Consider the following 10,128-nt stretch of genomic DNA (forward strand, 5'->3'; position numbering starts at 1 on the left):
TACAGCATGGTAAGATATATCGAAGTCGGCGACCTCGAATCTGATGTACTCGGTACGGTAATGTTCCTTAGTTCCGAAGGTGACTGGAAGGACAACTTGTCCTAGTGGTATAGCCGCGTTACCAGGGACGATGCCATAGAAGGGTGAATCTGTTGGAGTAAGCATTTCAGTAACGTCGAGGCACATCTTCCTCAATGTCTTGGCGAAAATAACGTTGAGTCCGCTTCCGCCGTCGATGAGTACTTTGGTTAACTTTGAGCCTGCCACAACCGGATCCAGGACAAGTGGGAAACGGCCTGGTTCTGAGAATTTGGTCCATTGATCTTTTCTGCTGAAAGAAATTGGAACTTCTGACCATTTTAACGGTGTAGGATCCGTTGGTTCGACGGCCATGATCTCCCTGAGTACGAGTTTGTTGGCTCGCTTGGATGCGATGCCTGGGATACCGCCGAAAATGATGTTGACGGTTTTTGAGGCTGTCTGGAAGTCGCCTTCTTCATCTTCGTCGTTGCGGGCTTTGTTCTTATCCTTATCTCTTTTCTTGGTGTACTCTTCAGGAGGTGGTGGTGCGGGTAAGTCTTGCATGACTCGGCGCATGCTATAGCAGTCTATCGCCGAGTGCTTGCTAGTCGGGTGCCATGGGCACTGCTTTTTGAGTAGTTCAGTGAAAGTTGGCCCTTCATCGTTTGTGCGGGGTTCCTTTTTCCCGGAGTTGGTCATGGCGGCAATAGTGTTGTCGGGCTTCCTTTTGCGATTGTGATTACTCGAATAATTGTTTCGAGCATCATTATGCCGGGTTCTATCTGGGTCATTGTTGTGGTTGTTGTCGCATCCACGGTTACGGTGGGAGCCAAACCGTTCTCGCTCTTTGTCTTCTTCATCCGCCCACTGTTGCACCATGACTTTGAGTTCTTTGACATCAGCTGGTCATCGGCGACCGAAGTCTTGGTATGTTCGTCGATCGTAGAGTCCATTCTGGAAGCACTCAATGACGTCTGTTTCGGAGATGTCAACTATGGTAGCCTTTTATTCGAAGAACCATCGCAGATAGTCGCGTAGGGTCTCGCCTTCTTTTTGCTTAATTTGACTTAAGTCGATCTTGTTGCCTGGTCTAGCCATAGAGCCGGCGAAGTTGTTGGTGAAAGCCTTTGTCAAGTCTGCCCAGGAGTCAATGGACTTGGGTTTGAGTGACTCAAGCCAGGTCAGTGGTGCGGGTTCCATGCATATGGGGAAGTGGATAACTTTGGTGTCGTTATTGCCCCCGGCTGCTTGGACGGCTAGCGAGTAGCATCGTAGCCATTGGATTAGGTCTTGTTTGCCATCGTACTTGGTGATTCCAGTTGGCTTGAACTTTTCGGGTAATTTTGTTTTCATTACCCGGTTTGTGAAAGCAGGAAAATGGTTGTAGTTGTCGACTTCTCGTTCGCGCCGACTGTTGAGAATTTCTCGTAGATCGCTGAAGTTGGACATTTCATGGTTCTTCCGAGTAGGGCGGATGCTTTTAACCGAGTTGGTGCAGCTGACCTCACCAACATCCTTATGTCGAGCAGGGGCCTTTTGCTTGCTCGGACCTTGGCTGTGTTGCTGAGGTTGGTTGATTGCATTGTCGTTTCTTGGGGCGGTGTTATTGTTTGCAGCTCCCCTGCTACCTTCTTGATGAGCTGTGATGCGAGAAACAGATGGGATTGGCGATTCTTTATCAAGTAACTTGTAAGCTTGCTCCGCGAGTTGTGCGATCAGTCCGTTGTCGCGCTGCACGAGTTGAGCTGTGGCTGCGTTATCCTTATCCTGAGGCATCAATGTTGTTAAAAGGTTGATTGAGGCGATAGCCGCGAGTGGAGTATTGTGCTCCTGAGCCTGGACTGCGTTGAAAGCCCTTTCAAGATTTGTAATGGGAATATTTGTAGCCATCGACTGTCGTCGCTCAGCTCGAGTAGCGTTGCGCGTCCTTCTTTGGTTGCGCTACTTGGAGTTTTCATCGTGAGGGGTGTCAGCTGTAGACTCATCTTCGGAGATGTTGTCGATTTGTGCTAATCGCCTGGGGGTTCTGTTCTAGCTAGTACCCGGGTTGTTATTCTGAGTAATAACAAGTATCTCCCTGTCCGGGTAGTAGCTCCCGGAGCTTGATGTTGCTATTTCTGTGGAACTTTCCTCGCGGTTGGAAGTGAGTGGAACGCCTTCTTGATATGGGAGGTTGTCTATATGGGCGACAAGGCGCGAGTCATAGCCACGGTCAAGGAAAGACGGTTGCAATCCCGGCCAGTGGACGACTCTACCATGTGATGTTGAAGTTATTACCAATCCTTGGGCTGGACCAGATAATGGTGTCTCTAGCGAAAAGGACGAGTCGGAGTCGACGTCTTCATCATGCCCAAGTTCGAATCGGGTTCGAGTAAGAAAGCCTTGGTGAACTTTGGTTGTGTTGCGGAGTCCGTGCGGGAACCGCTTTGAAGTCGAAACCGACTCGGGCACTGGCTGGAATCGACTAATTCGAGGCGAGTCCGACTCCAAGTTCCGGGGTCGGTTGAGCCCGACCCTTTGGGGGGTGAACTCTGCCTCGCCCGACCCTGAGCCTTGGGATCGGGTGTGCCTGACCCTTGAGCAGAGGGTAGGAGTAGTCTGAGGCGAAGTCGAGTCCGACACGTAGTCAAACTCAAATTCGTCAATTTTGAAATCTTGATTTTTTCTGATCAGATTTTCTGGTTTCTTCTCCTGAGCGTCGACGATCTAGCGCCGGAACGAACCTGAGCCGTCAGCAACGCAAAGCCAAGATCCGAAAACGAAGGTGGCGCCGGCTTCGATGAAGAAAACGGGCCTGATGATGATCTTTGCCATTGAGTTCGCGCTGAGAAACTCGACGAGTTCCCCTACCTGGTGCGCCAGCTGTCAGTGTTTTAGACTGGCAACCCGCCTAGGGGGTACCCTAGGTGGTCTTTTATGCGGTAAGGATCGTCGAGAATAAAAGAATCAATGGTGACGCAAGGAACACGATTTAGACAGGTTCGGGCCGCTAGATCGCATAATACCCTACATCCTGTGTGTTGGTTTGTATTTGGTGAATTGGAGTTGTCCTTGAGGGGGGTCCCTGCCCGCCCTTATATACACGGGAGGGCAGGGTTACAAGTCTTGAGTCCTAGTCGGGTACTATTACAGAGTTCTACTCGGTAAGGCCCGAGTAGTTTTCCATAAGCATTCTTGACTAGTCCGAGCGGGATACGCCTATCCCTTGTTCTGATCATGTCCGAGTACGCCCCTGAGTGGGTCGTCCAAGGTCTACTCGTGGACCTGGGGTGTATGCCCGACAGTCGGGTGTGTCCGACCCCGGGACCTTAGGTTAGGCGAGGCGGAGTGGAATGTTCCTTGCTCATGCCGGGTTGGCGGGGATCGCTATTACCGCAGGTGGGCTCGAGCCCTTATGATTGTCGTTTAAGGGGTATGAGGACGTCGTTAATATTTTCCCCCCAACAATATCTAAATCACCAAATGCTTCAAAGTCCTCCTCATCATCCTCCTCTTCTGAGGAATCATTAGGCAAGCACACATAGTACACAGATATCGCATTTTTGGGAACATTAGCATCAGGAGGAGGAGGAGGAGGAGGAGAAAAGTATAAAATGTAGGGATACGAGGTAGGCTACACTAGCGAAAATCAAAAAATTCTACCGCGTAAAGCAGGAAAACTACCGTATAAGGATCACGGGATTACCACTCGACGCACTGGTGCGGAAGACATAGATTTGCGTCAATGCAGCGAAGTCGATCAGCGTAGTCCTACGTAGTCAATCACGTCGACGTCCAGCAGCTCCTCAGCAGCTCGTCCACGTGCAGCAAGATTACCCTCGTGCCGCGGCTCGTCGGCGGCTCGTCGTGGCTCGTCGGCGGCTCGTCCAAGTGCTGCAGGCGCAACACCTCCAAGGTATCCACACGTGCAGGGAGGAAGCGTCGCAAGCCGAACTGCTAGATCCGTGAGTTGCAACAGGCAAGGGCGTAAGAGGCGCGGCAGATGTGTTTCGCCAAAAGGTGTAAACCCTAGGGCGCCCCCACCCCCTCTATTTATAGAGGTTCCTAACGGGCCTCTGGGTCCGAGGCCCATTAGTACTTCTAAACCTAATTCGAATTGAGCTTCCAGCCCCTTAAGTGTGTGACCCTATGGGTTCGGATACATATAGACATGGCCCGAGTACTCCTACTCGGCCCAATAGTCGGTAGTGGCCTCTAGAAAGACGTGCCAACTCCTATATGCACACGAAGATCATATCAGACGAACCATCACAACATTATATACATGCTATTCCTTTTGCCTCACGATATTTGGTCTAGCTTCAAGCCGACCGCTCTTTCTCGATCCTATGATTCGGAATCCCTTTGTAGGTTAACTCTTAACCGTACGTAGCATGGCCATGCATTTTCGGATCCGATCACTCGAGGGGTCCAGAGATATCACTCTCGATCAGAGAGGGGCAAATCCCATCTTGATTGACCATGTCTCATAGCATGCTTCTTGACAAACCCGAAAGCTACCTTTATAACTACCCTGTTACGGCGTAGCGTTTGATAGCCCCTAAGTAGGTCGATCCACATCTTGAATACATGCGACAATCTCAGGTCTAAGGACAAAGCGTATATGTTGTTTAAAGAGAGAACTACTTCTCGTGTTGGGTCAGTCCTAGCACATGTCTCCATATGTGCCCACATTATTAGTTCAACATCTCCATGTCCATGACTTGTGAAACATAGTCATCAACTAATACATGTACTAGTCTAATATTCATGTGTGTCCTCACATGAACTCCGACTAGGGACAACTTTAGAATAACCATACAAGTAAAGAGTTTCACACACTATTCACATAATTACAAATCAATTCAAGTAGCCTTTAATGGATATTCAAGGAACACAATATAAATCGTGGATACAAATGGAATATCATCATCTCTATGATTGCCTCTAGGGCATACCTCCAACAGTCTCCCACTTGCACTAGAGTCAATCTAGAAGGTACCTAATACCCATAGCTCTTACATGTGCATCATGCTTAGCCTGCGGGAGTGGTTTTGTCAACGGATCAGAAATGTTCAGATCCGTGTGTATTTTGCATATCTTGATCTCACCCCGGTTAACGAAGTCTCGAATGAGATGAAATCGCCGTATTACGTGTTTGTTCTTCTGGTGGTTCCTTGGCTCCTTTGCTTGCGCAATTGCCCCATTGTTATCACAGTAGAGATTCAATGGGCTGGACGCATCCGGGAACACACCAAGCTCAATGAGGAAATTCCTTATCCAAACATCCTCCTTCGTGGCTTCCGAAGCCGCGATGTTGTGGCGGAACCGCCCAACTTAAGCTGGTTTAAGTGCGCCTAATTGCTGTCGGAACAGCAATTATCCGAAACGCACCTAAAACAGCATAAGTCCGGTAGTCCGTCGAGTGTCCCTAGGACTCCTCAAAGGATCCACGACATGTCTCATAGCCATACATCAGGATAATATCCGCGATGGGATAATATCAACAAACATTACATTTTTACATAATATATAAAAGGTACGAGTTATTACAGGACATAGGTTGAAACAAACTTAGTGATGCAGTGTTAGACAGAGTTTTAAGATTTAAACATAAATAGTTCAGGAGAAGATGCGCAAGTAGAACTTTTTCTCTAGGGTATTGTGAGACTCAGGTCAATACCCTAGGGCTTCGGGGTCTCCTCCTCTATAGACTCCTGTGGAGCTTCTGAAAGATAGCCACAAGGGGAAAACCCTGAGTACGGGGTACTCAGCAAGTCTTACCCGACTAACCAATATAATAGTTTTCTTTGGAATGCATGCCAGCTTTTGGGTGTGTTTGGCTAACACAACTTTTGTCGAAAAAGCTTACTACGCGTAATACCTTAGTTTTATCTTTTATTTGGGTTAAGTTATTACCTAACCATTCTAAATGATAACAGAAAGTAAAAACAACCATAGCTGTTAAGTCATATATCAAATATTAACCAAAGGTATATACATTGCATGAATTAATACTACGATGCTCAACAGTGATCAAGTGCATTCATAACCGAGAATTGCGGCGATCCGGATCTAATTACATCCTGCAGGAGAGTACCCTGATCACCAGCGTCATACGACTGTCCAGGTCGTATCTAGCAACCTCTCGATTAGCAAAATCAATGATTAGGAATACGACTACCCGGACCCAGGGTTGCACCCCCACATGAGACCCCACGTCTGGCCCGATCACCATGTGAGTTTCAGGCTACACCCCTGCCAATCTCCAGCACGTCAAGCGTGGGTACGAAGTATTCCTGATCATAGAGTTTACTAACCTACTGGGCTTTACTGGTCCCATACCCAGTAAGTGATCAGATGCTTATCACTTGATCAAAGGTTAAGACAACGAATCGGGCCTTAACCAAATTAATCTTGCAGACAGAACTACACCTCTAGTTTCTGTCCGCGTTCAACTTTCCAAGTTATCTTCCATAAGCAACATGTATGACTCAAAAGTTTTTCCTTAAGGTTGGTAAACCAAGCATTTAAGCAACTAAGCATTTCTAGACTTGGGTTATCTTCTAAGGTTTGAACAAGTGGCAAAGATGTCCTTAAAACAAGGCATGATCATACACAAGAATAGGTTTCAAGCAACTCCTAGACTTAGTGCATACATGTAGCAAATAACCGATAATTGGACACATGAAATAACGACTCCAAAATAGATAGGTATAAATGCACCGGGGCTTGCCTTGTTCGTTAAAAAAGTTAGTAGTCTCTGACGGGTTGGCTTCACAGGGGACTAACTCAAAAACTTCTTCGGACTCCGAAGGTCCTTCTGAAAATTCCCAATATTCTCCTTCTGGTGCTTCGGGATCTATAGCATAACACATGCAGGAGTTAGAAATGCAAAATTTTGAATAAAAGACTATACAACTTTCCTTCATGATAAAGTTGCAAGCCAACAAGGACTATACAACCTATCACGATAAAGTTGTAAGCCAACACACAAAAACCCAAAAAGATTAACCCACAATTTTATTTTTCTTACTTAACCCTCCTTATAGCTTTTTCTTTTATCTTTTAGAAAAAGTTATAATTATTTTCTAACTTGAAAATCTAATTTCCTATGAGTTAAGAATAATTTGTGATTAAGAAAGTGTTATTTTATATTTTATACATTTTATAAATATTAAGTATTTATTTAATTACCTTAAAAGGAAGGCATTAAATAAATACCCGAATTTTTATCATTTTTCTAGGGTGTAAAAATTTTAATGCATAAAGGAAAATAAAACAAGCCTAACAAAATTGGTTTTACTAATTTTGGACACTCCTAGAAATTTCTGTGATTTAAATGGTGTAAAACGAATTTAAACTAATTACTTTCCTAAAGAAAATCTAATTTTTCCCGAAAATCACCCGGGTAAACTTTTCTTACTCAGCCCCGCTCTACCCTCTCTCACGCGCACTGGACCCCACGGCGCGGACCCACCTATCCCTATTCCTTTCTACCCGCCGGCCCCTTCTCCCTCTGACGGGCCCCGTGGGCCATTTTTCTTTTTCCTTCTTCTTTTTCGGCCCGACACCGGCCCAACGGCCCCTTCTCCTTTTTCTTCTTTTCCCCCGCGAGCGCGGCCTGCTAGCTGCTCTGGGCCTCCGGCCCTTTTCTCCTCCGGTCACCTGTGCGTGTGCCACTGGGCCTCAACGCGTCGGCCCACAGACGGCCGCGCGCTCGGCCTCCTTCTCCCCCTCCTCTTCTCCCTCTCTCTGCCACGCGGGCCCGAGCGCCCAGGCGCTTCTTCCTCCTCCCGCCAAAACACTCGCGCGACAGGGGGCGGCGTGACTCGCCGGCCGGCGCCCCACCGGCGGCGAAGCTGGGCCAGGACTGCATCCCTACACCTTCACGCACCCGTGCGCGGCGACAGCTCCTCGGGAGATGGCCGGAGCCATCCCCTCCACGGCGGCGGGCGGCGACACCTTCGGCCGGTCGTGACCACTCACGGCAACGGCACAACCTACTCAAACAACTACCCCTACACCATCCTGGGACCCTAAGGACTCGCCTATGACTACTTAAGAAGGAAGGGGAGCAGCGCAAGGTAGGGCTCACCGTGAGCGGGCGGCGCGACGACGGCGGACAGAAGCGGCGGCGGCTCAAGGAGTGACGGCAAAGAAGCTGGGCAACAAGTTGTTAAGGTTGCTGGTGGGGTGTAGGCGGAGGTGTGGACGGAAGGAATCGACGGGAGCTGCGGTGTGGCGGCGGAATTTTGCTCGGCGGCGGTGCTTGACAGAGGAGACGCTGGCGGCGGTAAAAAGAACGGCGGTGAAAACGGCGGCGCGGGAGCGGTAGATATTCAAGCGTTCACCGCGCGCATGGGCGACACCGTGGCCTACCCGTAGGCTTATGTGGTGAGGAGGTGGCCTAGCTAGACGCGCTGGCGAGCGACCGAGAGCGGCGGCGGCGACACGTCGAGTTCGGCTCTGCTGTTCTTCCCTTCGCTGACTTCTGACGCCCAATGTTCAGAGCTTCCCCATGGTAGATTTTCAATCCAACGGTGCACCGGTGTCCTAATCAATGTTGTAGATAATCTCGAGCTTTCCAATCTGTCTATAAACCTTTGTCCGAGATAAACATCAAAAAGTCTTCAATTTCAAATTTTCTCGGGCAAATGTCTGAACCCCCTTTTACCCTTTCCATTCAGTTTCGTCAGTCGATTCAGGTGATTATTTGCCCGACTTAGTGATTCATTTCAGTGGTTCAAATCCTCTTCCTGTAGTCCAACTTCTTCCCAAACGTGTTCTACAACATCCCAAGGTTCCATTTTGCTCACGAACAAGTACACCTTGTGATCTACATTGCTCTGAATTCAAATTCAAAGTTGACCCTATGCTGTCGGTTTCAGACTTAACCATTTTCAGAGTGTCAGTTAACTATGACAATGTGCTGACTTTGAGCTTGAATTTGAATTCCTTCCTTTTACTGGCCCTGGCCAACAACACCCAAATCTTGTAGTCCAAAGTTCATACTTCAATACGGTATAGTTGTCCTGATGCACTTATTTGGAAAATTCTCCAGAAATCAATTTCCAAAATGGACTCTGAGGCTATTTTCTGAAATTCTATTTTCAGACGAGGAAGAGTAACTTCAGTTTTCCTTTTTTCTTTCTTTGATTTCTCTGAGCTATTTGGCACCATTTCTGTCCCAAATTTTTGACCTTGAAGTTCTAATCACTCTCACACTTGTTTTCCATATTTTTGACGAATTTTTCTGAATTTCAAATTTAAAATTCAAATTTCGGCCAAATTTGACCCGAATTTGATTTTTGGCCAATTTCTTTTTCTTTTCTTCTCAATTTGCTTTTAATCCTCCAAAGTCATTTAGATGACTAAATTGGCAGCTGTTACAGATGTACTCGGCTTCTGTCGTAGAATCGACCACCGTCTCCTGCTTGGAACTCTTCCAACTAACAGCACCACCATTTAGCGTGAACACAAATCCTGATTGTGACTTTGAATCATCTCTGTCGGTTTGAAAACTAGCATCGGTGTAACCTGTTACAACGAGCTCCTCCTCACCTCCATAGACGAGGAACATATCTTTAGTCCTTCTCAAGTACTTAAGAATATTTTTCACCGCTGTCCAGTGACTCTCACCTGGATCAGACTGGTGTCTGCTTGTCATACTTAGCGCATATGAAACATCTAGGCGAGTACTTATCATTGCATACATGATAGATCCAATAGCCGAGGCATATGGCACTCTACTCATGCGATCCCGCTCATCAGCAGTCGAAGGACACTGAGTCTTGCTGAGATGTATGCCATGTGACATAGGCAAGAACCCTTTCTTTGCCTCTTTCATGTTGAACCGCTTCAACACTTTGTCAATATAAGTATCTTGGATTAATCCTATAAGCCTTCTCGATCTATCTCTATAGATCTTAATGCCCAAAATATATGCCGCTTCCCCTAAGTCCTTCATCGAAAAAATATTTTTCAGTGAAGTCTTTACGGACTCAAGCATAGGAATGTTATTTCCAATCAGTAATATGTCATCCACATATAAGATTAGAAATACTACACAGCTCCCACTAACCTTCTTGTAAACACAAGACTCTTCTTCGTTCTTGGTGAAGTCAA

The sequence above is a fragment of the Setaria italica genome, chromosome IV (genome assembly GCF_000263155.2).
Source record: "Setaria italica strain Yugu1 chromosome IV, Setaria_italica_v2.0, whole genome shotgun sequence".
NCBI classification, from domain to species: domain Eukaryota; kingdom Viridiplantae; phylum Streptophyta; class Magnoliopsida; order Poales; family Poaceae; genus Setaria; species Setaria italica.